This window comes from Stegostoma tigrinum, chromosome 18, assembly GCF_030684315.1.
Source record: "Stegostoma tigrinum isolate sSteTig4 chromosome 18, sSteTig4.hap1, whole genome shotgun sequence".
Lineage (NCBI taxonomy): Eukaryota > Metazoa > Chordata > Chondrichthyes > Orectolobiformes > Stegostomatidae > Stegostoma > Stegostoma tigrinum.
In genome coordinates, this window is record NC_081371.1 from 11066132 (window position 1) to 11089728 (window position 23597).

General features: G+C 41.1%; 1 protein-coding gene and 1 long non-coding RNA gene across 7 annotated transcripts in view; one reads left to right on the plus strand and one right to left on the minus strand.

The window, feature by feature from the left end:
* The window catches only part of LOC125460805 (A disintegrin and metalloproteinase with thrombospondin motifs 20-like), a 357534-nt gene that overhangs the window by 64032 nt on the left and 269905 nt on the right, over positions 1 to 23597 (minus strand). The window lies entirely within an intron of this gene.
* Positions 17257 to 23597, plus strand: part of LOC125460807 (uncharacterized) — a 29740-nt gene continuing 23399 nt past the window's right edge. For both annotated transcript variants that reach the window (XR_007249342.2, XR_007249341.1), the window contains exons 1-3: positions 17257 to 18032; positions 18397 to 18604; positions 20115 to 20181. This is a non-coding gene — a long non-coding RNA (uncharacterized LOC125460807). The remainder of the gene's footprint in view (positions 18033 to 18396; positions 18605 to 20114; positions 20182 to 23597) is intronic.

Here is a 23597-nt window from a genome sequence, read left to right on the forward strand (position 1 = left end):
CTTTGCTCAGGTGACAGTAACAGGAGGCTTTATTTTTGATACCATTATGTCATTATTATCTTGTTTAAACAGCCTGGCCAGTGCCTTGTATCTCCAGGTAAAATCTCCATGGTATACATTGACAGTCAATGAGGCTTTAAATGAAATTAAGGAGATCTGAACAAGCTCAAAGACTCAATGCTGGAACTTATTAATGGAACTGCTTAACTAGTACTCAGTCCAAGCTTCACAAATCTACCAATGCTTTAATTATCGCAACAAGTTACTGCAGACGCTACAATCTGAACTACAAGCAAAAAGTGTTGGAAATCACTCAGGCAGGCAGCATCCATGGAGGAAGAACAAGTTAACGTTTTGAGTCTAGATGATTCTTCATCAGAGTTGAAGTGAAGTGAAGAGGGGGCACCATTTATGCAATAGTTGTGAGGGGGAGGGGAGTTGGATTGCTGGTGGAGGGAGGATGTTGTTAGTTCGGATTAAGTGTTCTGAATGTAAGAATAGCAAAGCAATGGTGTATGTAACTGCCAGACTGGAAAGAACAGACAGTCCCACTAGGGGAAGGGGAGAGAGGGTGATGGAGAATGTAAAAAGAAAAGCTAAAAGGGAAGGGATGGGTTCACAACTTCAAGGTGTTGAATTCAATATTGAGCCCAGAAAGTTGTAAACTAACTCGTTTGAAGATGAGATGTCGCTCCTCCAGTTGGCATTGTGACTCATTGGAATATGCTGAGGACTGACAAGTGGGTCGCTTAAATATCTTTGCACCGAGGTGAAGCTTATCTATCGCTCAAAGATAACGGGAACTGCAGATGCTGGAAAATCCGCGATAACAAAGTGTGGAACTGGATGAACGCAGCAGGCCGAGCAGCATCTTAGGAGCACAAAAGCTGATGTTTCGGGCCTAGACCTTTCAGAGATGGGGATGGGGAGAGGGTTCTGAAATAAATAGGGAGAGAGGGGGAGGCAGATCCATTTTGCTGTCTCCCTCCTTGTCCGGAGGGAGGAGTGTGACTTCTTCAGGTTAGGCATCCCTGGAACAGGCTTCACAGTGAGGTTAAAATTGTATCAGAGATAATGGGAACTGCAGATGCTGGAGAATCCGAGATAACAAAGTGTGGAGCTGGATGAACACAGCAGACCAAAACCGAGTTTCAATGTAGTCAGTACAAAAAGTCAAATAATGATTTAACTCTAGTTATTTTGGAATTTGTTGATATTTCCTGACAGGTCCTATGGTGTAGAGCAGTTGTCATCATCACACTCCTGTACTGCAGTGAGACCTAGTCTATGCATCAGTGCCAGAGAAGTGCTGGAGCAATTCCATTGAAAGTACTTCTGCTGTGTTCCCCAAAGTCAATGAGAGCACTGGCAGACAAATGCGAGTGAACTTCTCAATGTCTGAATGCTGCACCTGAGTGGCTAAAAAACATCTCCCAGACGGATCCTGTTTTCTCCACTTCCAAAATGCCCAGCATTCCAGAGAGGACAAAGAAAATGCTCAGCTCTCCTTGAAGTCAGGAGCATTGTTATTCATGGCACAGACGAGTTTGCCACCAGTTGTTCAAAACGGCAACTTACTCGTCCTGTTATTTCCTGTCCTAATGATGAGGCAAAGTGGTGGGAGCAAATCCTGCTCTCCAGATCCTGCTACCTCATGGGATGTCCTCCCCATGAGGCAAAAGATCTGCAGGTGGCAAATCAGTGAGTTCAGACATGAAGACCAACAGCCAGAAGGCACGAACTTGAATAGACATTCTTCCCAAATCAAGGCTTCGCCAATGGAGCTGATATCCGAACCATGTTTAGATTGTTTGGCTGAAGTGGTGGAGAAATACTCAAAGTTCTGCCTTTACAATAACCACACTCAGGAATAATTACATAAACCTGACAGCCATAGATTCTTATAGCCTAGGAAGTCATTAACTCTTTTGTGGCAGAGCCAGTTTTTTGATGAAGAAATCTGCCCCATATTATGTAACATTTCTAACATTTAATCACTTTGCCTTTAAAAGATTCAACAGCCTCCATTTCAACTGCTCCCGGTGGCATTCCTCCAACAATTACTGGAACAGGACACCTCATCTCACCTGTCTCCTCACCCTTATACTCAGGTTTAAACTGATGTCTCCTTAATCACAGACTCACCAAACCAAAGGAAATGTTCTCTTCCACTGTCTTAAAACTGTTAGTTTTCTTTTCCTGGCATCATCTTGCTGAATTCACACTGATTGCTGTCTACTGTTTAATGCTCTTCAATATAAAGGCATCTCCAGAACTGAAGAGAGTATTTTAAGATCATAAGAACATAAGAATTAGGAGCAGGAGTTGGCCATCTGGACACTCAAACCTGCCACACCATTTAATAAGATCATGGCTGATCTTTTTGAGACTCAGCTCCACTTACCCACCTACTCACCATAACCCTTAATTACTTTACTGCTCAAACATCTATCTAGCCTTGCCTTAAAAACATTCGGCGAGGTAGCTTCACTGGGCAGGGAATTCCACAGATTCACAACCTTTTGGGTGAAGAAGTTCCTCCTGACCTCAGTCCTACATCTGCTTCCCTTTATTTTGAGGCTATGCTCCCTAGTCCTAGTTTCATCAGCCAGCGGAAACAACCTCCCTGCCTCCACCTTATCTATTCCCTTCGTATATGTTTCTGTAAGATCTCCCCTCATTCTTCTGAATTCCAATGAGTATAATCCCAGTCTACTCAGTCCTTCCTCATAATCCAACCCTCTCAACTCTGGAATCAACTGAGTGAATCTCCTCTGTACCCTCTCCAGTGCTAGTATATCTCTTCTCAAGTAAGGAGACCAAAACTGCACGCACTACTCCAGGTGTGGCCTCAACAGGACCCTGTACAGCTGCAGCATAGCCTCCCTGCTTTTAAACTCCATCCCTTGAGCAATGATAGACAAAATTCCATTTGTCTTTTTAATCACCTGCTGCACCTACAATCCTACTTATAGTGATTCATGCACAAGGACACCCAAGTCCCTTTGCACAGCAGCATGCTGCAATTTTTTAACGATTAAAATATAGTCCATTTTGCTGTTGTTCCTACCAAAATGGATGACCTCACACTTATCAACATTGTACTCCATCTGCCAGACCTATGCCCACTCACTTAGACTATCTGTGTCCCTCTGCAGACTTTCAGTGTCTTCTGCACACTTTGTTCTCCACTCACCTTAGTGTCATCTGCAAATTTTGACACACCACACTCAGTCCCCAACTCCAAATCATCTATGTAAATTGTAAACAATTTAGGTCCCAACACTGATCCCTGAGGCACACCACTAGCCATTGACCGCCAACCAGGAAAACACCCATTTACCACTACTCTCTGCTTTAAACTCGTCAACAAATCCTCTATCCATGCGAATACATTACCTGTAATACCGTGCAACTTTGTTATGTAGCAGCCTTTGGTGTGGCACCTTGTCATATACCTTCTGGAAATCCAGATACACCACATCCACTGGTTCCCCATTGTCTACCATTTTAACATTGAATCATTTTTTTTCCACTCGTATCTTGGGACACCAAAACAACTGACCTTTTTATGGCTTTATTCAAACATGAGAAACCTTAAATCTCTCAACTCTTTAAAACAAAAGAAACCTTCATGTCACTTGGCATTGTTAATCAGCACCAGAATTTATTGCCTAGTTGTCCTTCAGTTCAGTGGATTGCTTAGCAATTTCAGAGGGCAGTCAAGAGTCAACCACATTGCTGAGGGGGTTGGACTCATGTATGCCAGACCAGGTAAGGATGGCAGATTTCCTCCCTTGAAGGACATTAGTGAAACAGATGAGTTTTTACAACAACCAATGTTTGTTTCTTTGTCACCATTCCTGAGGAAAGCTTTCTGTTTCATTGATGAAATTTACATTTGCCTCAGCTTGAATAATGGGGTATGTACCCACCTCCCCAAAGCCATAGTCTAGCTTGTTAGATTCCCAATCCAGTGATATCACCATTATATGCCACTGTCTGCTTATTTGTTCAGGCCCTACGACATCGTTCTATTGACCATAACCTCTCATCTATTGCCTTTCCTACCAAAACATTACCAACAGTAGTCCACAGTAACCAAGTGAATGAACAATGTCTGATTGATGATTTTTGTAAATTGATGTTGTTAATAGTTGTCAAAATTGTGCTCCTGATTCCCAAAATCATTGATGAAAAACAAAAGGAATCCAAAATACACTCCTGGGGAACAAACTGGCAACCTTTCATCAGTCACAGCAATCCAAGTCATGAGCTTTCCTTGTTGTTTCTCATTGATCAAGTACAATTTCCTACATGCTGCAACATTTGCAGTTTTGTCACAGATCTGAACTTGTTAGCAGATTTTCTGTAGGACACATTATTGAAGATGCAGTCATAACCCATATCTACTGTATTCCTTCCAGCTATCCAGTCAGTTACTTGTTACAAGAATGAATATAATGCTGATGCATAAAGTGTTCAACACTGCCAACAGGGGTTGTAAAGACATAAAATCAGTTTCATTCAACAGTTAATTTACTCACAGAGAGCACAGTAAAAACAGGTTTATTTTGAGAAAACAATTAAAGTGCAAATGAAAATGAAGCCTAATATTTTTTATTAAAAATCAGAGCTGGCTACCTAGTAAAACAACAAAGACTTTCAATATGAACAATAGAGGCACTTAACCTCACACAGCAGGGTATCACATTAGAATTTACTTTGCTCAGCTATTTATTTCAGCACTCTCATTCTTACTGTAGATTTATCTCCTAATAAGGGCTGTTCCATGTCCCAGCCACATTCTGTGAGGAACAGAGAATGTGACCGCGTTTCTAGGCGTTGATTGCAAACAATTTCAACAACAGTGTGCACTGCACCTGGTGAGGAGAAGGCATGTCCGGCTCATTGATTGGTCTTGTGCCATAAAGTCATACAGCTCAGGTCATAGATATAACCAACTTCACATGCATCAGACACGCAATGTTATTGATCTCGTTCAATTAATTCAACTGCAGTGGAAGCAAACAGCAGTCTTCATGGTACCTAATATCTTGGTTCTTAAAGATCTACCAGTGGCACAGTGTTAATGATAATCTGTGGTCAGGGATCAAATTTGAAAGGTTTTTACACTTACTCTGGTATAAAGTTTGTTTGATGAACAACTGCCCCAGATGAACAGAGTAGCATAATACTCTAGCATGCTGTCCACTCATTTCTGATACCTGAGCTTGAATCTTGATCAGTCTGAAAGCCCAGCTGTTTTCGTCTGGCTAAGGAATCTTAGGTGTGTACGTTCTGTCAGATGTAATGCAATCTACCAGTGGAAGTGAGCTCATGACACATAATGCAGAAATATTCAGCATTAAACCTTATTCAGGGAAACCTGAAGGGGTTAATCAGGACAGGGAAATGTCATAATGTTGCAATTGAGAACATAAGGCCTGGTATTAACCAGGCTGGCAATTCCCTGGGAACACCACTTGTAACCACTGGCCACAATGCCCTTCTGCTTCTTCTACATTACAGAATGCACCAATCCACTTGAGCACATTGGCAGAGACCCAGCCCTTCCTACCAGAGTACCTGTTATCAATTGCCTGGAGGGAGCATCAATAAATCTGCCTCCTATGCTCCCGAACAGCTCCAACACTAACGCCTCAGTTGAGTCCATACCAGCGCTCAGAGTGGGATTGGAGGCTGAGAACAGCACAAAGATTGTCCCACAGACATTGGCGGGGCAGAGGGGGTGTGGAGGCGAGGGGGGGGGGGGGGGTGGGGGGGGGGAGGAGTCACTGCTGAATGCCCCCACCCTCCCCACAGGAGAGGACCCTGTGGCCTTGGTGCTGATGGACCAAAAACAGGGCAGACCTGAGACAGTGGTGAAGTCTACAAAAATGCACTTGCCAGTTGTGGTGGCTGTCATGGGGAGTCAGGACCAGCTCTCTCAAGAGATGTGGAGAGTTGTGTACAGCTGCTCTCTCATTGCCCCAGGCTCTGGTTCTCAGGACCAAAGATAGGGCAAGAGTTTGGAGTGAGGGGTGTTGAAGGAACCTTGACCCCCATCCAAATATCCCATCTTCAGATGAGGACAGGGCAGTGCCAAGAGGTACCCAACCGGAGGAAGAACCACATTATTGCCTCTCAGGTTACTCTAGAGCTGTGCAGACCTTACAACTCCAGCCTGCCTCCCCTCCACTCTGAGCTGTAGAAGGTTGAGGATTAGAAGGGTCACCTTGACTCTGGAAAGGACACCCTTGGCACAAGCATCCCCAGGGTCACCTGACCAAATGTCAAGAGACACTCCACTGTCTAAGGTAGCTTCCTCCATCTAATTTGTAGAATAGGGGAGTGCATATACTGAGGGCATGTGTGGGCCTCAGCTGACAATGTGGTGTTAATATTTATCACCATTCATGTGGCAGTTTGTGTCCTTGTGCAGGGCCCTGCAGCTTCATTACTTGGGTATTAACAATATTTGGGCCCAAATATCAGCGCCAAGCAGATGCCTACTCTGACACGTTACGCAGCCCTCTTCAACAATGCCTACCGCTTTCAGCTGGTTCTGTGTGCAGGAGTGTATGTATGGGCAATTTGCCAGCTGTGGTAATGCCAGGGAGGTACAACACAATGTGGCTGGCTAGCCAGGCAGAAGGCAGCCCACACGTGTGTGTGACCATCAAATCGCACCTTCCTGGCCATGTGAAGGCCCAGTGCTTGCAGATGCGACTCCCTGCACTCACACTTCAGCCGGCCGACCTTGCTCATTCCCAACGTGAGGCCGTCTTCCCGAACATGGCACAGTGTCTACATGCATCACGGTGGACATGACAACAGGCCGACCTTTGCCGCTGGCTCAGTTGACACCCCAGATCAATCTTATCTTCCTGGGTGCCCATTCAGTGGACTCCACGGGTTCCATATTTCCTGGGCTGTCCATCACCCAAGCTGTCTACCAGCCCCATTCCCCTTCTCTCTGTTACCTCCCAGTCACTCTACCCCTGTTTCCGCACTTGCCTTCCACCCAGGCTCGCGCTCACTATTGCATTCAATAAACTCCTTCACTTGGGTCTCAGCCACCTGATTCCCCAATACCACTGACCCTACATGGCTTTCTGCACTATATACTCACTTACCCCGGATAGCTCCCCTCCTTTCCCCCACCTGCAGCAACACTAAAGGCTGCGTCACACGCTTTTGCCTCACTCAATCCCTCACTTGCTCTCATTCCAGGACGAACTAACTATTAGAGGTAGTTGAGTGAGTACCAAAAACAGAAGGTGCTGAAAAAGCTCAGCAGGTCTGGCAACATCTGTGAAGAAAGATCAGAGTTAATGTTTTGGGTCTGATGACCCTTCCTCAGAACATGGTAATGTTTGGCTTCTCACCCCCTGTAAGGGGAAGATCTTGATTCTGACCCTGGGACCTCAAAGACCACACCAAGACCGTTGACTGATGCTGATACATTTTACAAAGTTGCTTTACTTGCATGACACAATGCAATGGAAACACATTGTACCACTGGAGGATATCCCTGACTTCCTGAGCCAGGACACTCTAACCGAAGGGTAGATCTGAGTGAGAACTATTGCTTTTAGACTTTGAGACTTGGCCATTTGCCGGAAGCACATTCACCCTTCCACATACATTGCTGGCATGTAGTATAGGTGAGAGGTGGATGTAGCACACTGCCATGCAGCAATATTCCACACACCTTGACTGATATCTGCTGACAAACATGACAAGTTTCCTGGTATCGTGTCTGCATTAAAAAGCACATTAAAACTGAAGTACTGTATGCTTGTTAGCTCTGGCTGAAGGGCAAAACAAAAAAAAGACAAGGCAAAGCAAAGAAGACAGGAAAATCAGTTGAACGAGAAAACACAAATGCTGAAAAACCTCTGTTATTGAGTGACATAAAATGAGCTGTTTTAACTTTCCTCACTTAGCAAAACTTCCTCCACTACAACTGATAACTTGACACATTTTCTCATCAATTCACAAAATAGTTTCCCAAAGTCAGTCTCGTTTAGTCCCAGCAGGAGGTGTAGGGAAAAAAGTGCTCATTCAAAAGCACGCGTAGGCTTGGGGAACATTTTGCACAACACTTCCACTCAGTTCACATTCGCGAACCATTTCAACTCCCCCCTCCCACTTCGTAGACAATATGTCCATCCCGGCCCTCCTGCAGTGCCACAACGATGCCATCTGAAGGTTCCAGGAAAGCAACTCATATTCCGCTTAGGAACCCTGCAGCCCAATGGTATCAATGTGGACTTCACAAGCTTCAAAACCTCTCCTCCCCCACTGCATCCCAAAACCAGCCCAGCTTGTCTCTAACTGTCCTTTCTCCCACTCTATCCCCTCCACCCACCTCAAGCCCCACCCTGATCTCCTACCTACTAACCTCATCTCGGTCCCTTGACCTGTCCATCCTCCCTGGACTGACCTATCCCCTCCCTAACTCTCTACCTACACTCTTTACTGGCTTCACCCCTGCCTCCCTGACCTTTCTGTCTCCTCCATCTATCTTCTCCCTTATCCATCTTCTATCCTCCTCCCACTCTCTCCCTGTTTATTTCAGAATCCCCTTCCCCTCCCCCATTTCTGAAGAAGGGTCTAGGCCCGAAACGTCAGCTTTCCTGCTCCTCTGATACTGCCTGGCCTGCTGTGTCCATCAGCTCTACAGCTTGTTATCTCTCATTCAAACCTTATTCATTTCTCTAACCCATGCTCCCCAAAATTAAATGTACATTGCTTTGCATTTTACAAAGTTGCTTTACTTGCATGACACAATGCCAATGCAAACACATTGTACAACTTTTGTATGACAGTGCATGATGATACATTTTTCATTTACTCTTTGAGATAAATATTAGCCAAATTCGGACCTATCTCCCCAATTGCTGAGATAATGGGAACTGCAGATGCTGGAGAATCCGAGGTAACAAAGTGTGGAGCTGGGTGAACACAGCAGGCCAAGCAGCATCTCAGGAGCACAAAAGCTGACGTTTTGGGTCTAGGCCCAAAACGTCAGCTTTTGCGCTCCTGAGATATTGCTTGGCCTGCTGTGTTCACCCAGCTCCACACTTTGTTACCCACAATTTCAGAGACAGCTGTGGTAAACTGATGGTAAATGTAAATAGCCATCCTTAACAATTGTCCATCATAAAGATTTTCATGCAAAGTGAGCAAGGAGGAATCTTTATCAATGCAACAATTCGACTAAGAATCACTGTAAGGCAGTGTAACCTCTTTTATTCCTCTATTTTGTATCAAAGAATTATATCTAGGTATTTTGTATCCAGGATGTTGCCATGAGGGGTGACTTTGTAAAACTTTCACTGTACACGTGTACACATTGCAATAAACCAAATTCAATTTTCCAATTAAGCATTTGCTCTGACTGGTGTTTCAGCATGTCAGCGATGGATGGTGAAGTACTACAATAGCCCTTACATAGGAGATTTGGTTACGGAGGATCTCTTGCCAAGATGGCAACAAGGATTTAAAGGATTAGTGGCTTTAGCAAAATTAAATAGAGCTCCTTATTTTCACACAGTCAATCAGTCCCTGCTTTGTAAAAACTAACCAACACTAACCGTAAGGGCTTCCTGTCCGTCCCCTCTCTAATCCCAAAGATAGAGGGGACAATGCTGAATGTTTGATCAAAATGTTTAAAAAGCGTTTGACAACAAGCTGTGTTTATTTCCTACTCTATGTTTATGCAGAAAATAGGAGTGAACTTTCCAGAACATAGGATATTTATATGAAGAGATGTGTTCCAATTGTAAACAGCTTCAATGTTTTTGGAATCAATTACTTTTCCAAGTTTTTTTTAAAAATAACATTTACAGAATATTTTCCTTCCCTTGTCTTATGCAACAACCATAGTTAGGAGCCAGCAAACAGCTAGTTTTCAGGCATCCGTTGCTTTTGTTTGTGTGTTCTGTGTAACACATCAGAATCATGGAGGCTGCTTTTCTCTTTGCATGTTCCCCATCCCTTGATTCTAAAAGCACGTCAGCATCATCAGTTTTGCATATTACGATCAGCACTAAATAACAGCAAGCTTTAAATGACCAAGATATCTCACACTGATCTCTCACTTCTGCTAAACCCGAAGTCCTTTTGCAAAGTTCACAAGACATTTCCCCGTCACTGATAGTAGACTCTCACAATTAATAGATTGCCTGTGCTTGGAAGTGGCTTTGTGAATGATCCTTATTTAAAGACTAAAATTATGAATTATGACCTAAATGGTGATGACAGAAGGGTTTAAGGACTCTTGCACGAGATGTATAAAACTAACAAAAATACCAAGTGACAAACAAAAAAAAAATTGCTGGAGAGGCTCAGAAGCTCCGGCAGCAAATGTGGAGAGAAATCACAGTTAACGTTTTGGGTTCAGTTCTGAGGGAGGGTCACTGAACCCAAAATGTTGACTCTGCTTTCTTTCCATGCTGCCAGACCTGATGAAACTTTCCAGCAATTTCTGTTTTTGTTTCTGACTTCCAGCCACCGCTGTTCTTTTGGTTTTTAAATATACCAAGTCAATAGAAGTTTATAAAATAGTGAGGGGTTTAGATAGAGTTAATGTAGTTATTTTTTCCTCCCAGGATGGGGGATTTCAAGACTTGCGGGCACATTTTTAACTTGAGAGGATTTAAAAAAGACATGGAGTCAAATTTTAAAACATAGGGTTGTTCGTGTGTGGAATGAACTTCTCAATGAAGTGGTGGATGTGGGTACAATTACATGTAAAAGACGTTTGGATGGATACATGAATTGGAAAGGTTTGGAGTGAGATGGGCCAGGAGCAGGCAGGTGAGACTAATTCAATTTGGGATTATGTTCAGCATGATCTGATTGGACTGAAGGATCTGTTTCCATGCTGTACAGTTCTAAGACTATGAACTCTACAACATACGCTGGAGATACGATGGTGATGTGGACTCCAAATGGGCTACTTACATTCTGTCCAAAAGCTTGCAGATAACCAAAGTCGACTGATATGATAAACCTCCTCTTCCATCCTAACAAATTGCAGGAAAAGATATGGCCAGGTAAGTAATTAGTTTGAGAACTGTATTCACTGACATATCCTGATTTGCATTTTCTTTGATTTCAGAGGAATGAAAATTGGATAGATTTTTTAAATGGAGGGCTGAATTGTAACATGAGGAACAGAGTCATTCTTAGGTGAGGCAAGTCCAGCAAACTCTTGTCTGTCAGACAGACACTTAGTTAAAATGACTGCATTGGGTTGTTACCCCTCTGCTATCCAATTACATTTAGTTTGTTCTTCCATTGTCTTAAACAAAGTAGTGTGATTCCAAGACTACTGATCCTTTTGCCATTTGGGTGCCTTTCAGTTCGATTATCATGCTGAGTGCATGCCATGACAGGGGACAAAGCATGAAGTCAACTTCCATCCACACTCGATATCTCATGAGACTCAAGAGTAACTACAGATCACCTTTAAGCACTGCTGCAGTGCAGAGTCAAAATTTATTTTCCCTTACCATCAGACAGGTAGAAACATTAATGAAATATGTTCACTCCAATAGCCATAAGCGTACATATTAAAAAGGAAGTTGGATTAGTTTAGTTTGTAATTTAATGTGGCATAGAACAGTGAGTAGAAACAAATGGAGGGAATTTAAAGAGAGTGGGTTTTGGCCAGCCACAAGGTCTTGCATACCATTACACTCCAAATGCACAAATAACATTAATCTGGGACAATCTTGTCAGTCAATTCAAATAGAATCACCTCTGTCTGTCTGTCTTGGCTGTAGGTAATTTGTCATCCGGTCTATTTACACTGTTAAACTTGCTGTGTAACATGACACTGAGAGAATAGTTGCATTATCACAACTTCAAATTTCAATTCTCTTGATCTTGTGGTAGAATAGAACAATGCATTAACATGCTCATGGCCCATATACTTAGCCTACCTGCACCCAGGAAAAATGCTGCTGGCACTGTGTCCATGGTGGAACAAAGCAAAACAAAATCTTCAGGTGGTAGCCTGTCAGCAGGCGGACCAAACATCTACACTGCATGTTTGCAAAAGCACTCAAAGTTAGAATTTTTCCTACTGACCTTTCAAAACGTGTGAGATTCCCACACAAGTGTGGCAGTTCCAGGTACGATGAGTGCAGTGAAAGAGAGAGAGTTTCCACAAAAGAAGTTCCTTCAGACCCCTTAGAACTAGGTAACTCTTTGAGCCAGAAGGTTACCGATTTAAGTCTAGTTCTGGAGGCTTTACAAAAGCTCCAGTGACTTATGGTCCAGTGCAGTACTGAAGGAGGTACTGAGCCTCAGTTCAGATATGAAACCACCCTCTCAAGGGGCTATATAAAAGATCACATGGCCACTATTCAAAGAAGAGAAGGGGTATCTCCCCAGTGATTGACCAACACATCACAACTATTGTCTCTGAAACAGTCACAGCATCTGTCGTTCCCATTATCTCTGATCACAATCTCATTGTTGTTTGAGAGAATTTGGGCTACATATATGTAAGGATTTGCTATCCTCTGTTTGGCAAGTTCTGTCTAAATGTCCACAGTATTCTTCTAATGCTGGGTTGTTTGATGGTTTATTAAATTCATTTATTGAATTTATGTTAATATAACGTGGTCAAATATATGGAAGAATGTTAATAAAAAGTGATTATAAAGAGAAGACAAAATATAAGAAGTATCAAAGCTAAAATCAAAAAGCAGAGATTCAAGTACATATAACTTCTGAAATTTAACTTTTTATATTATTTGTATGAGCCATAAAAGATCAAGAGCTATTTGGCTGGATCAGAATTGCCTTAATATCTGGAATTTTCACCACCATTCTGTTAAGAATATCAAAGTGATACAGTTTTTAGGTGAAATATGAACAGTAGTACTCCTCGGGAGGTATATGCTGAATCCTCTGGTTACAATTCTGACTAAACTAGGATTTTCATTCCTATGGCATTTGTATAGTCAACCTCGAAACATACCGTTTGGCTATAATAGCACTTTCCAGCTTATGCTTCACTTGAGCTTCATCCCGTCTTTTCCCAAATAAATATACCATCCATTCTAGTCTTCCTCAAAGCCTCTCTATCTTTCCTTTAAATACAAGAACACATGTTCTTTTTCGGCTTCACCCACTCTCTGCGCTGGTGCGTTTGATATTGTACCACTTGTTGGGTAAAGAAGATTTCCAAGTTCCCTGTTGGATTTCCTTGTGAACATTTTATATTGATGACCTCTAGTTATGCTCTTTTCCACAACAGGAAACGTTTATTCTGCACCTATGCTGTCAAAATCTTTCATAATTTTAAACACCATTAGGCCACCAAAAGAAACACTATCTAGCTTATTGATCCATTCCTGATAAGTACACACACCTATTTCTGGTATCATTCTTGTATATCTTCTCTGCACCCCTGCAGTGCCCCCATTTCATTTTTATATTGTGGCCACCAGAGTGACATTCAAACTATGATAGAATAAAGATTCAGCATGACTTTCCTAATTTGCAGTAATATCCCTCCAGAAATAAACTCTACTGCTTGTTTAAAAGGTCTATGCATAATTTTTAGTGATTGAACACTGAAATTCCATTTGGGGTCTTCTACCCCACCCTAGATTTGCATCCAGCAGGTAACAAGTGACCTCCTTATTTTTCCTACCAAGATTTATAGTCTCATTTATCTGTGTTAATCTTCATTTATCAATTAAAAACTTCAAGAACTGTGAATGCTATAAATTAGGAACAAAAACAGAAGCAGTTTTGAGGATGGGTCCCCAGACCCAAAATGCTAACTCTGACTTTGATCTTCACAGATGATGCCAGATCTGCTGAGCATCTCTACCAACTTCTATTTTCGTTCATTTATCAATTGTTGGCCCATTCTGGAATTTTGTTAACATCCTCCTGTGATTTGTTGCAGTCCACCTCAATGTTGACCATACTCCCACTTTGGTGTCATGCAAGTATAAACTTTTCACTATACTCATTGAATGTATGTAACAATGAAGGCTAATCTGTTCTACTCTATCCAGAAATAATCATTAACCTGTTTCTTATACACATTATCTCTTTTTCAGTGTTCCACATAAACTGATGTGCCACCTTGGTGTGGTTTGTTGGATTAAATGTCACTGTTAGTGTTAGTGTATGATAGTATGTGTTGCCCTATATGTTAGCTCATGCAATGCATACGATAAAACTTAGGTTCTTGTTGAGACAAATGTCTTGAAGTTTCTTAACACTGACTTAAATATAATCTGTCCTTACTGCTGTTACTGTACATTGCATACCATAACTGACTGAACACACCACACTATACCACTGTATTAACAAAGTGATGGAGACAGTTATCTTCTACCGAACATCACATGATGTCTTATTGTACAGCTGTGCCCAACACGCACTGCCTGCAATGCAATTGCACAACATATACCTGTGAATCGTAGAATTAATTATTGTAAAATGAAATTCTCTGTTGGGATTTTCAAATAGCTCAATCTCCAGAGCAGATTATCTGTTTAAGAAATCTGGTCACTTGATCCAAAACAGATAACAGGATGAAGAGTATTTTCTCTACAGACAAAATATAATTTCTCGGTTGTCTAAACAACAGGATAAACTGGTGTTATTTGCAACAGATGTTTGCAGACTGAACCTGCAAAAGTGAAACAAACTGCTGCGAGTAACCTGGTATTCATTAGTTTGCTTTGAGCCTCAAGATTCAGTTGTCACTCCAGTAACCATGCTGGTCTGCTTAGCATGGTAAGTACATTTAAACAGTCAGCATTTTAAATCAACTGTTACCAAGTCCGTTATGTGCTTCAGCAACTAAAAGTGCTGTTTGTGTTCAGAAAGTTGAAGGAAGATAAATTTGAGCATTTTTGTCAATTTGATTTATAACTGTCATGTATACTGAGGTACAGTGCAAAATAGGAGTGAATTACTGCAGATGCTGGAATATAAAATGAAAGTAAATAATGCTGGAGATCACAACACGTCAGGCAGCATCCATGGAGAGTGTTGCCTTATGTGCTTTATAAGCACATCATACTATATAAATGCATTAAGGTAAAAGAACTGAGTGCAGTATACAATGTTACAGCTGCCAAGAAGGTGCAGAGAGAGATCAACATTAATGTTTAAGAAGCCCATTCAAAAATCTGATAATAGCAGGGAAGAAGTTGTTCTTGACCCTGTTCGTACGTGGAAACAAACTTTTATATCTTTGGCCCCAAGGAAAACGTTGGAAGAGTCCAACCAGAGTGGGACAGGTCTTTGATTATGCTGCTTGCTTTCCTGATTCAGCAGGAAATATTGATGAAGTCACTGGTTGGGAGGCTGGTTTGCATGACGGACTGGACCGTGTTCACAACTTTCTGCAGTTTCTTTTAGTCTTGGGAAGAGCAGTTGCCATTACCACGCTGTGATAAATTCAGATAAAGGCTTTTGTGGTTCATCTATAAAATTGGTCAGTGTCTTTGTAGACATGCCAAATTTCCTTAGCGTCCCAAGGAAGCAGAGGCATTGCTGCGCTTTCTTGACCATAGTGTCAGTGTGGGTGGACCAAGACAGATGGTTGGAGATCATCACTCCCAGAAAGTTGATGCTCTCGATCAATTGCCCTTATAGTCAGATAAAGTCATTCGACAAAATTGTGACATTTTGATTGTTAGAGTCATCGGGGGATCATATTTCTTTTATCAGGTTAATGAAAAGGTCCGGGACAACTCAACGTTGCAGCTGGTTGCATTTTGTCATATCGCTGTGTATCACACATATTGAGGACCTCATTTTGCATGATGCCAATGAAAGAAATTTTGTGCCCATTTAATATTCTTTCCAGCTATAGAACCAAGTGTTCTGAGGAACCAGTTGTCAATGATCTTCTGATGCAGCTGACAGTGTCTACACTCCCCAGAACACTGGGCAGAATGGTACCCTCTTTGGAGCTGGTGATAGTGGGAAATTATTGAGCAAATTGGCCTGGTCAAGATACTCACCCTTTTTACCACCTCATCAATAAAACTCTGGGTAAGGGAACTTTCTTGACTCACCACAAATTTTTTGGTGCTGATTCAATAACCATTGAAGGGCCACAATTTTCCATCTGTTGGATTACCTGCCTTCCTGGTAGCTGGGAAAGCCGGTTAGTTTCCCGACTGTGAAATCTGTGCCACTTGCCTCCAGGAAAGGTTCAGTTACTTATAGTCGCCAGCTATATGCACCAGCCCCACACTTTGATTAAAAATGGAATTATCGCATGCACACCTTCCCCAAAGTGAATGTCTAGTTAACTAATCCACTAACAGAATAACTAGTTGCCTTTCTGCCTCCTGAGCATGTAGTTGATTTTCAAATTGACGAAGTCAAAGAACAAAAACTGTATCTGCTATGGTCTGCCTCTGCACTTGACTTGCAAGGTGTCGAAGATGTAACTCAAAAAGTCCAATAAGCTGCTTTTATTTTGTATTCCTCCAGATGAGTGATGGTAGACTTGGGAGGGCAACACCAATTGACATTGACCAATTGCAAGTCTGCCACTGTGTGGACAAGGTGAAGGTGCCAACTTTTTGCCCACTCTGCTATGTCACATGGACAAATTATTTCATCACCGTTTCTATTTCAGTAACAGTTAAGAGCTCTGCTCATGGTCATTTGAAGTATATTTGGCATTTGCGTGTCATTGCAAGGTTGGCTTGCAAATGGACAGGGCCAATATGATACTTTGAGCAGGAAGATTATCCCTCCATTATTCTAAGCTACAGTTGTCTCTGGATTCTAGTGTCAAGAGAGACGTCTGCTACACCACAGATCCATGTCATGTACAGAGTCTGAAGCAATATTTGTTAAAAAAAATGCAATCCTATGCATGCCTACAGAAGCTGCTGCAAACTTGTAGATACTATCACATCTGTTAGATGTGCATGATTTTGCATAGATTAGAGCATGTTGGTTCAATTCACTTTATGAAAGAGGTCATGATCTACGAACACGACCATAGGCTATCATACCATAAGGATACTATCCTTTTAGAAGCACGCTACCCCTCTCTAATTACTATGCTTCACAGCTCCAACAGTTTTAACATTGCTAGCAAGGCTAGCTCTCAAGAATGTGGTGATGAGTTGCCTTCTTGTACTGCATCGACTAAGTTTAAACAGATAGTGCTGCTTCTTTCAAGCTTTGCTAACAATTAAATTACTTCAACTGCAGAGTGCCTTGCAGCAACAGTCTGCCAGTAGATTTGTTTTATCTTATCAGTGTAGATAGGCTCTCTGATGAAGGGTCTAGGCCCGAAACGTCAGCTTTTGTGCTCCTGAGATGCTGCTTGGCCTGCTGTGTTCATCCAGCCTCACATTTTATTATCTTGGAATTCTCCAGCATCTGCAGTTCCCATTATCAGTGTAGATAGCAATCAGGTTTGATGAATGCAAAGTAATGCTACCACCCTATGTGAACAATCAGTCATCAGCACCGATATGCATCTTGGCAACAACAGTCTGGGAACTGATTGTAGCATTGCATTAATCATGAAAGTTCCTGCATGTTTCTAGTGAAATGGTGATAGATGTTTAAATGTAATTAATTAAAAGTTTACAGTGACAGTTTTATACTTCAATCTGAAAGATCACTTCCTGCAGCAAAATATTGGGAATGTATAATCATTACAACACGATAATTGAACAGCGCATTCCCAGATCACACTTTAAATGGAGCAATCCATGCTCATTAATAATTTGCACAATTTCTGGGATTATGGCATGCATTTACTCTTGACTAACTGGATCACTTGATTTCTCACACTCCCAGCTGCTATATCTTCATTATTTTCATGATTTGCTGCATGAAACCAAATTCACCACTGACAAGGAATTTTTATTTCTTTAGCTCTTCTTTATCCTGCTTTTAAGAAATTGGGAAAACACAATTTGATCACTTAAGTGCCAAAGGCAAACCATCTTCCTAACTCTTTCACTTCTGGTTTCCCACTTATTAAGTAGCTTGAGGTAAGTGACACATATTTCTGAACAATTATTAAGTTTCTGCAGCTTTTTAACTGTTTGCGCATATTCAAATGCCATCATAATTCATATGATGCATACAAACAACTGTTAGAAATTAAAACATAGTGGATTTTGTGTATTGAGAATATGTTTTTTGATCGGTAGCTGAATAGGATGGAACCACGCTGTTGTATTTTTTTAAGACAATAAAATGTGAGGCTGGATGAACACAGCAGGCCAAGCAGCATCTTAGCCTGCTGTGTTCATCCAGCCTCACATTTTATTATCTTGGAATTCTCCAGCATCTGCAGTTCCCATTATCTCTGTTGTATTTTTTTCTCTCTTTTCCTTCCTTTGTCTTCTGAAGCTAGTAACACAGACACTCATGAGTTTCTGCTGTTCACAAGCAAGTCTGGATGGTTATCTTCTCAAAAGGGGACCGCAGCTCAGCCCAATCCTGTCCATTTGACGTTAACTTCTAGCAGAGGTCACTGGGTCATCATCATAAGTTGAGGCCTCTGCTAATTCGCCATCTCAACCATAGGATTGTTGATGTTAATTACAATACACCCCAAGTAAGATTACGCTTCACACATTGTACCTTCTTATCTTTAAGTTACAAGTGAATTTCAAAATCATCCTGAGAGTTATTTTACTTCCTAATCTGCACAAAACAGTTAAGCCTCAGAAACACTGTCCTCATATTTTATTGGTTTAGGTTGTTAACCATTGTGTTCAGTTAAGACAGGCATTAAAACTTCATATATAGTCAAAAAAAGGGTCCATTGCCTCATATCATTTTTAACCTTGATTAAAGCACATTGTGAAGTGTTAACCCAGTCTCGGCAATTGAAAGGTGATAACAGATATGAAATGTATGCCAACAACATACAACAACTAAATCCTTGTCCTGAAAGGAAGCTGATGGCAGGAAAATTAGCTAATCATCTGAAACTGTGATTTAAGTGCTTACTTAATTCAAGTACAAATGGAGAATGAATTACAATGAGATACATGAAAGAGTGAAGTATTTTGTATGTACTGTACCTAGTACTTCTAACATCTGTGGAAAACACAGTCTTGCCAGACAAGAGGGTCTGCCTTTGCCTGTCAGGTTAATGTGCAAATCCTATCCAGATGCACAATGAGTACAGTCACAACAAATCCTATGGGGTTTACTTGCTCTCAAATTTTATTTCATACCCATTAAAACAGGCGCTTTTTCCCCCCCAAAAGTAATCTGACAAAAGGCAATCTGACCTCAAACCTCTGTCAAAAAAACTTGCCCCGAAATCTCTGCCGATAAGTTGCTTGAGGCATCAATTCACCTTCTGAATTTTCCCACCCACCTCAGGGGGAGACATTTGCATTTCAGTTCTCCCTGTATATCACCGGGGAGTCCTGTGTGGATTCAAAGGAGATATGGACTCGTTCTCATGACACGCAGATTCACTGAAAATCTGACCAAGCCGATCTCATTATAAAGAGACGTGTAGGTGCACACTGTATTCCTGAAACAAAGGCTTGCAGATATGTTGCAAGAATGTTACAGCTGTTCTCTTTGTTTAACATTGGGAAAAGTAAGTCACCGCTCAGTGATGAACATGTTTGTGTACTCTACAAGTGCAGAGATACATTTCAAAACCCTCAGTCTGCTGGAAGTTAATCAAAGATAGAAGGAAAAGATTCCAACTAGTCCCAAAAGTAGTAATAGAACAATCAGCTGCACTAAACTGCCTGCCCACGCCAGCTAAAAGTAAGCAATGCACTTTCAATCAACACGTCTACTCTTCTCATGGGAGCATGACCTTTCCTGCAGATCCACTCTATTTAGTCTGTATCCAAGGCTAACTATTTGCTTGCACAAGCAGTCGAGCACAAGCATGTACTGGGAGATGCTGGTGAAGTGCAGAGGTCAAAGTTCTTTCTGCCACCTTCAAGATACTGAGTAAACTGCCACTGTGGACAGTTAATCTTATTTCAAAGGTGTAACCAAGTGCTTTCTGAACTCCTAACTGCTGTTTTTCAACAAAACTGAGACACATCCAGTGTCTTAAAGATGTTTTTTTTCCCAAATAAACACAGTCTTCAAATACAAAGGAATGATTGCTTGCCGTGTCTCTGAAATGAAAATGCCTGGACTTGTATCAAGGTAAGCTGAATGCAGCCTACAATAATTGCACATTCCTAATTCTTCATCTAATTATTGCGGATTAGAAATATTGATTGTAAATCACATAACAACGTTGACATGCAAAGCTAATAAAAATGTAAAAGACTCCCCTGCGAAATTATGTCGTGGTTCTGTGCCACAAAATTGCAATGTAAGTAAAGATCCAGCAAGTTTGGCTGCTGCAATTTAACATAGGGAAATATAAACCAACTGAAGTTTTGGGAGAGACTTTTTGTTTACTTTTAAAAAAAGGGATATAAAATAATTGGAACTTTTACATATCAACCGGAAATCTATATCCTTTTAAAACTTTTGAATAAAAAAGGACTTTACGTAACAACAGTCATTACACCCTTTCATGAAACAAAGTGGTGTCCTGGCCAACACATATACATATACACACAATAATGGATGGCTAGGCGCAAGTTCCAAAAGCAGCAATTCAATTAAATCAGTGTTGATGACATCAAATAGTGGGACTAAAGTGTGCTGGCACCCATCTTCTGGTATTTGAACAGTTACTTTAAAACTCGCTACCAATGGCAGCTTTTAAGTTCCATAACTTTTCTCATTGCTAACTTTTTTCTTACAGTTAATACATTGCATGTGAGCTAGGTAAGTAAATAATACAGTAGCTCATGGCAGATTGCAAATGTCATGGAAAAAAATGTGAAAGGGCAAAAATTCACTGACATCTGATTGTATGTTAGTTTTTAAACAAAGTCATTAAATTCATGGTTTGTAATAAATCTAAATGCCAAGCTACAACTATTCAATCATATTCAGGTGGGTGAGGAAGTTGTAACAGAGTAAAAGGGACTAAAGCTGGGTGATGATATAAAGTGAAATATCTAATATGAATCATAAATCTCAGCACATCTGGATGCTGGATATTTCCTTTTCAAATTGTCAGAACAGCCTTCAGTTTTTTAACCACTCTTTTTGAGAGGTGTCATTTTGCAAGAATCATTTATTTCAAATCCAACTTCCATATCAGAAATGCGACAGCAATTATATAATACTTGCATTTTTAAAGCTCCTTACAACAGTAAATTGCCTCTGAATGCCTCCTACATAATGAATCGTCATTGAAGTGCAGTGCTGTGTAGGCAGAAAGAGCAATTATTTAGTGCCAGCAATGTCTCATGAACAACAGTGAGACATTGTGAAAAGATCATCTTGCTTCTGCGCAGTGACCTTTTAAGGATACCCCAAAGTGCTGCATAGCTCAGGAACAGTTTTTGAATTTTAAGCATGTGCAGCGTTCAAAATCTGTGCAGCGAAGTCCTTCCTTGAAACAATAATAATACACATGGCCACAGAATTTACTTCAACAATTTCATTGGAGGGATAGATGTTAGCCACAACATTTCCCTGCTTTCCTTTACGTATTGGCATTAGATCTCATATGAGGAGGCAACGTTCTCATCCTAAAGACAAAATGCCTCCAGTATCACTCTAAATACAGCTTTTATTATTCCCTCAGATAGGGCCTGAACACAACTTCCTGCTTCAGAACCAAAAACTGTGACAAGTAAGCCAAGATAACAATGTGAGGAGCTGGATGGACACAGCAGGCCAAGCAGCATCTTGGGAGCACAAAAGCAGATGTTTCGGGCCTTGACCCTTCTTTCCTGTTGAAGGGTCGAGGCCCGAAACGTCAGCTTTTGTGCTCCTAAGATGCTGCTTAGCCTGCTGTGTCCATCCAGCTCCTCACGTTGTTATCTCGGATTCTCCAGCATCTGCAGTTCCCATTATCTCAGATACAAGTAGGTCAAGGTAGACACCTGGTTGAAAGTTAAATGGTATCTAAATTGCCAGAATTTTTTTTTTGTTCCTTTCACACAGTAGAACTTTTTATAATCTATCTGAAGCGGGTCACAATTTACCATCTCAGAAATTAATTTTACTTCAATGAAAGGTGAAGCCTCAATTTTCCCTATACCTGGCAAGATGTCCTAATTTGATGTACACCAATTCATAAGATGTTCAACGGTGTATTATCCATGTTATTTTTCAAGTCACAAGCCAATTTTGTTGTTTTCTGACCAAGTAAACAGAATGTGAACCATTGGAATATTTTAGGTGATGATCTTTTACAATAGTTATTTTCTTCAAGGCAACTTATAAAAGGTAAGCAACTGTTGAAACTTCCAAATGTGTTGCAACATGCCATGGTGACTAATCAGAGATCGGCCCAGCAATCACTGGTTAATCAGTTCATGCCCAAACATACCAAAAAGCAAAGGGCCAAATCAAATGTTGTAAATCTTTCTTGCCTATTTTAATGTCATATTCTTGACCCTGTAAAAAGCCCCTCATGCAATGCTACAAATGGGCTAATTTTAACCTTCTATAGATGTGGAAAATGATTATTTGTGGATTGACCATCAACAGTACACAACACCTAACATTCCTTTACAGTCAATGGTTGATTTGCTCATTTTGTACTTTGTTATCTCTTCCTATGGCAGTCATATCATTCCCATTAGCACTTCTTCACCTCCTAAGAGATAGTAAGAACTGCCAATGCTGGAGTCAGAGATAAGACAGTGTGGAACAGGAGAAACACAGCAGGCCAGGCAGCATCAGAAGAGCAGGAAAGTTGACGTTTCGGGTCGGGACTCTCTGAAACATCACCTTTCCTGCTCCGCTGATGCTGCCTGGCCTGCTGTATTCCTCCAGCTCTACACTGTCTTATCTCTTCACATCTTCCTGAGATTTGTGTACATTTCCTGCTGTTGGTAATGTTGTATCAGTCTTTCTAACAGTCTGGAGTGTGACTGAAATATTTATGCTTGGTACAAAAGAGTAAAGAAAAGACAACAAAAGGAAAAGGAACCTCCTTGCAAATCAAAGAATTTGTCTATATAGTAGAGGTGAGGCCAAAGGTGCCAGACAACAGGATTTGAAGTTCATGTCCCAACATTCTGAACTCCGAAACAAAAGCCTAACTTTCCATTCTCTTTTGTTATCTCATGATATCCGGTAGGGTCCACTTTTTTTAATTGCTCAGTACAGTACGATATCCAAGTCTACACTGTCATTTTTGTGTACAATTTGTTTAAAAATATTGTTTATAGCTTTTAAAAATATAAAACAGTAAACTTGTCATTATTATCTCCATTATATATTCTGCGATGCAATATTCAATGCCTTTACCATTGGTACACTGGCTACAGTGTGTACTATCACGCATAGACTCAGCAAGCTTAGTTCAATAGTTTTTCCCAACTCAGTGACCTCTACCACCAAGGAGGAGCAATGTCATTACAACATCACCATTTCCAAGCTGCATGCCATTCTGGTTTGGACAGGTATTGTCATTCTTTCTTAGTCACTGGATCCAAAGTCTGAAACTTCCATCTGAAATCATTTTGGGAGCACTCTCACTA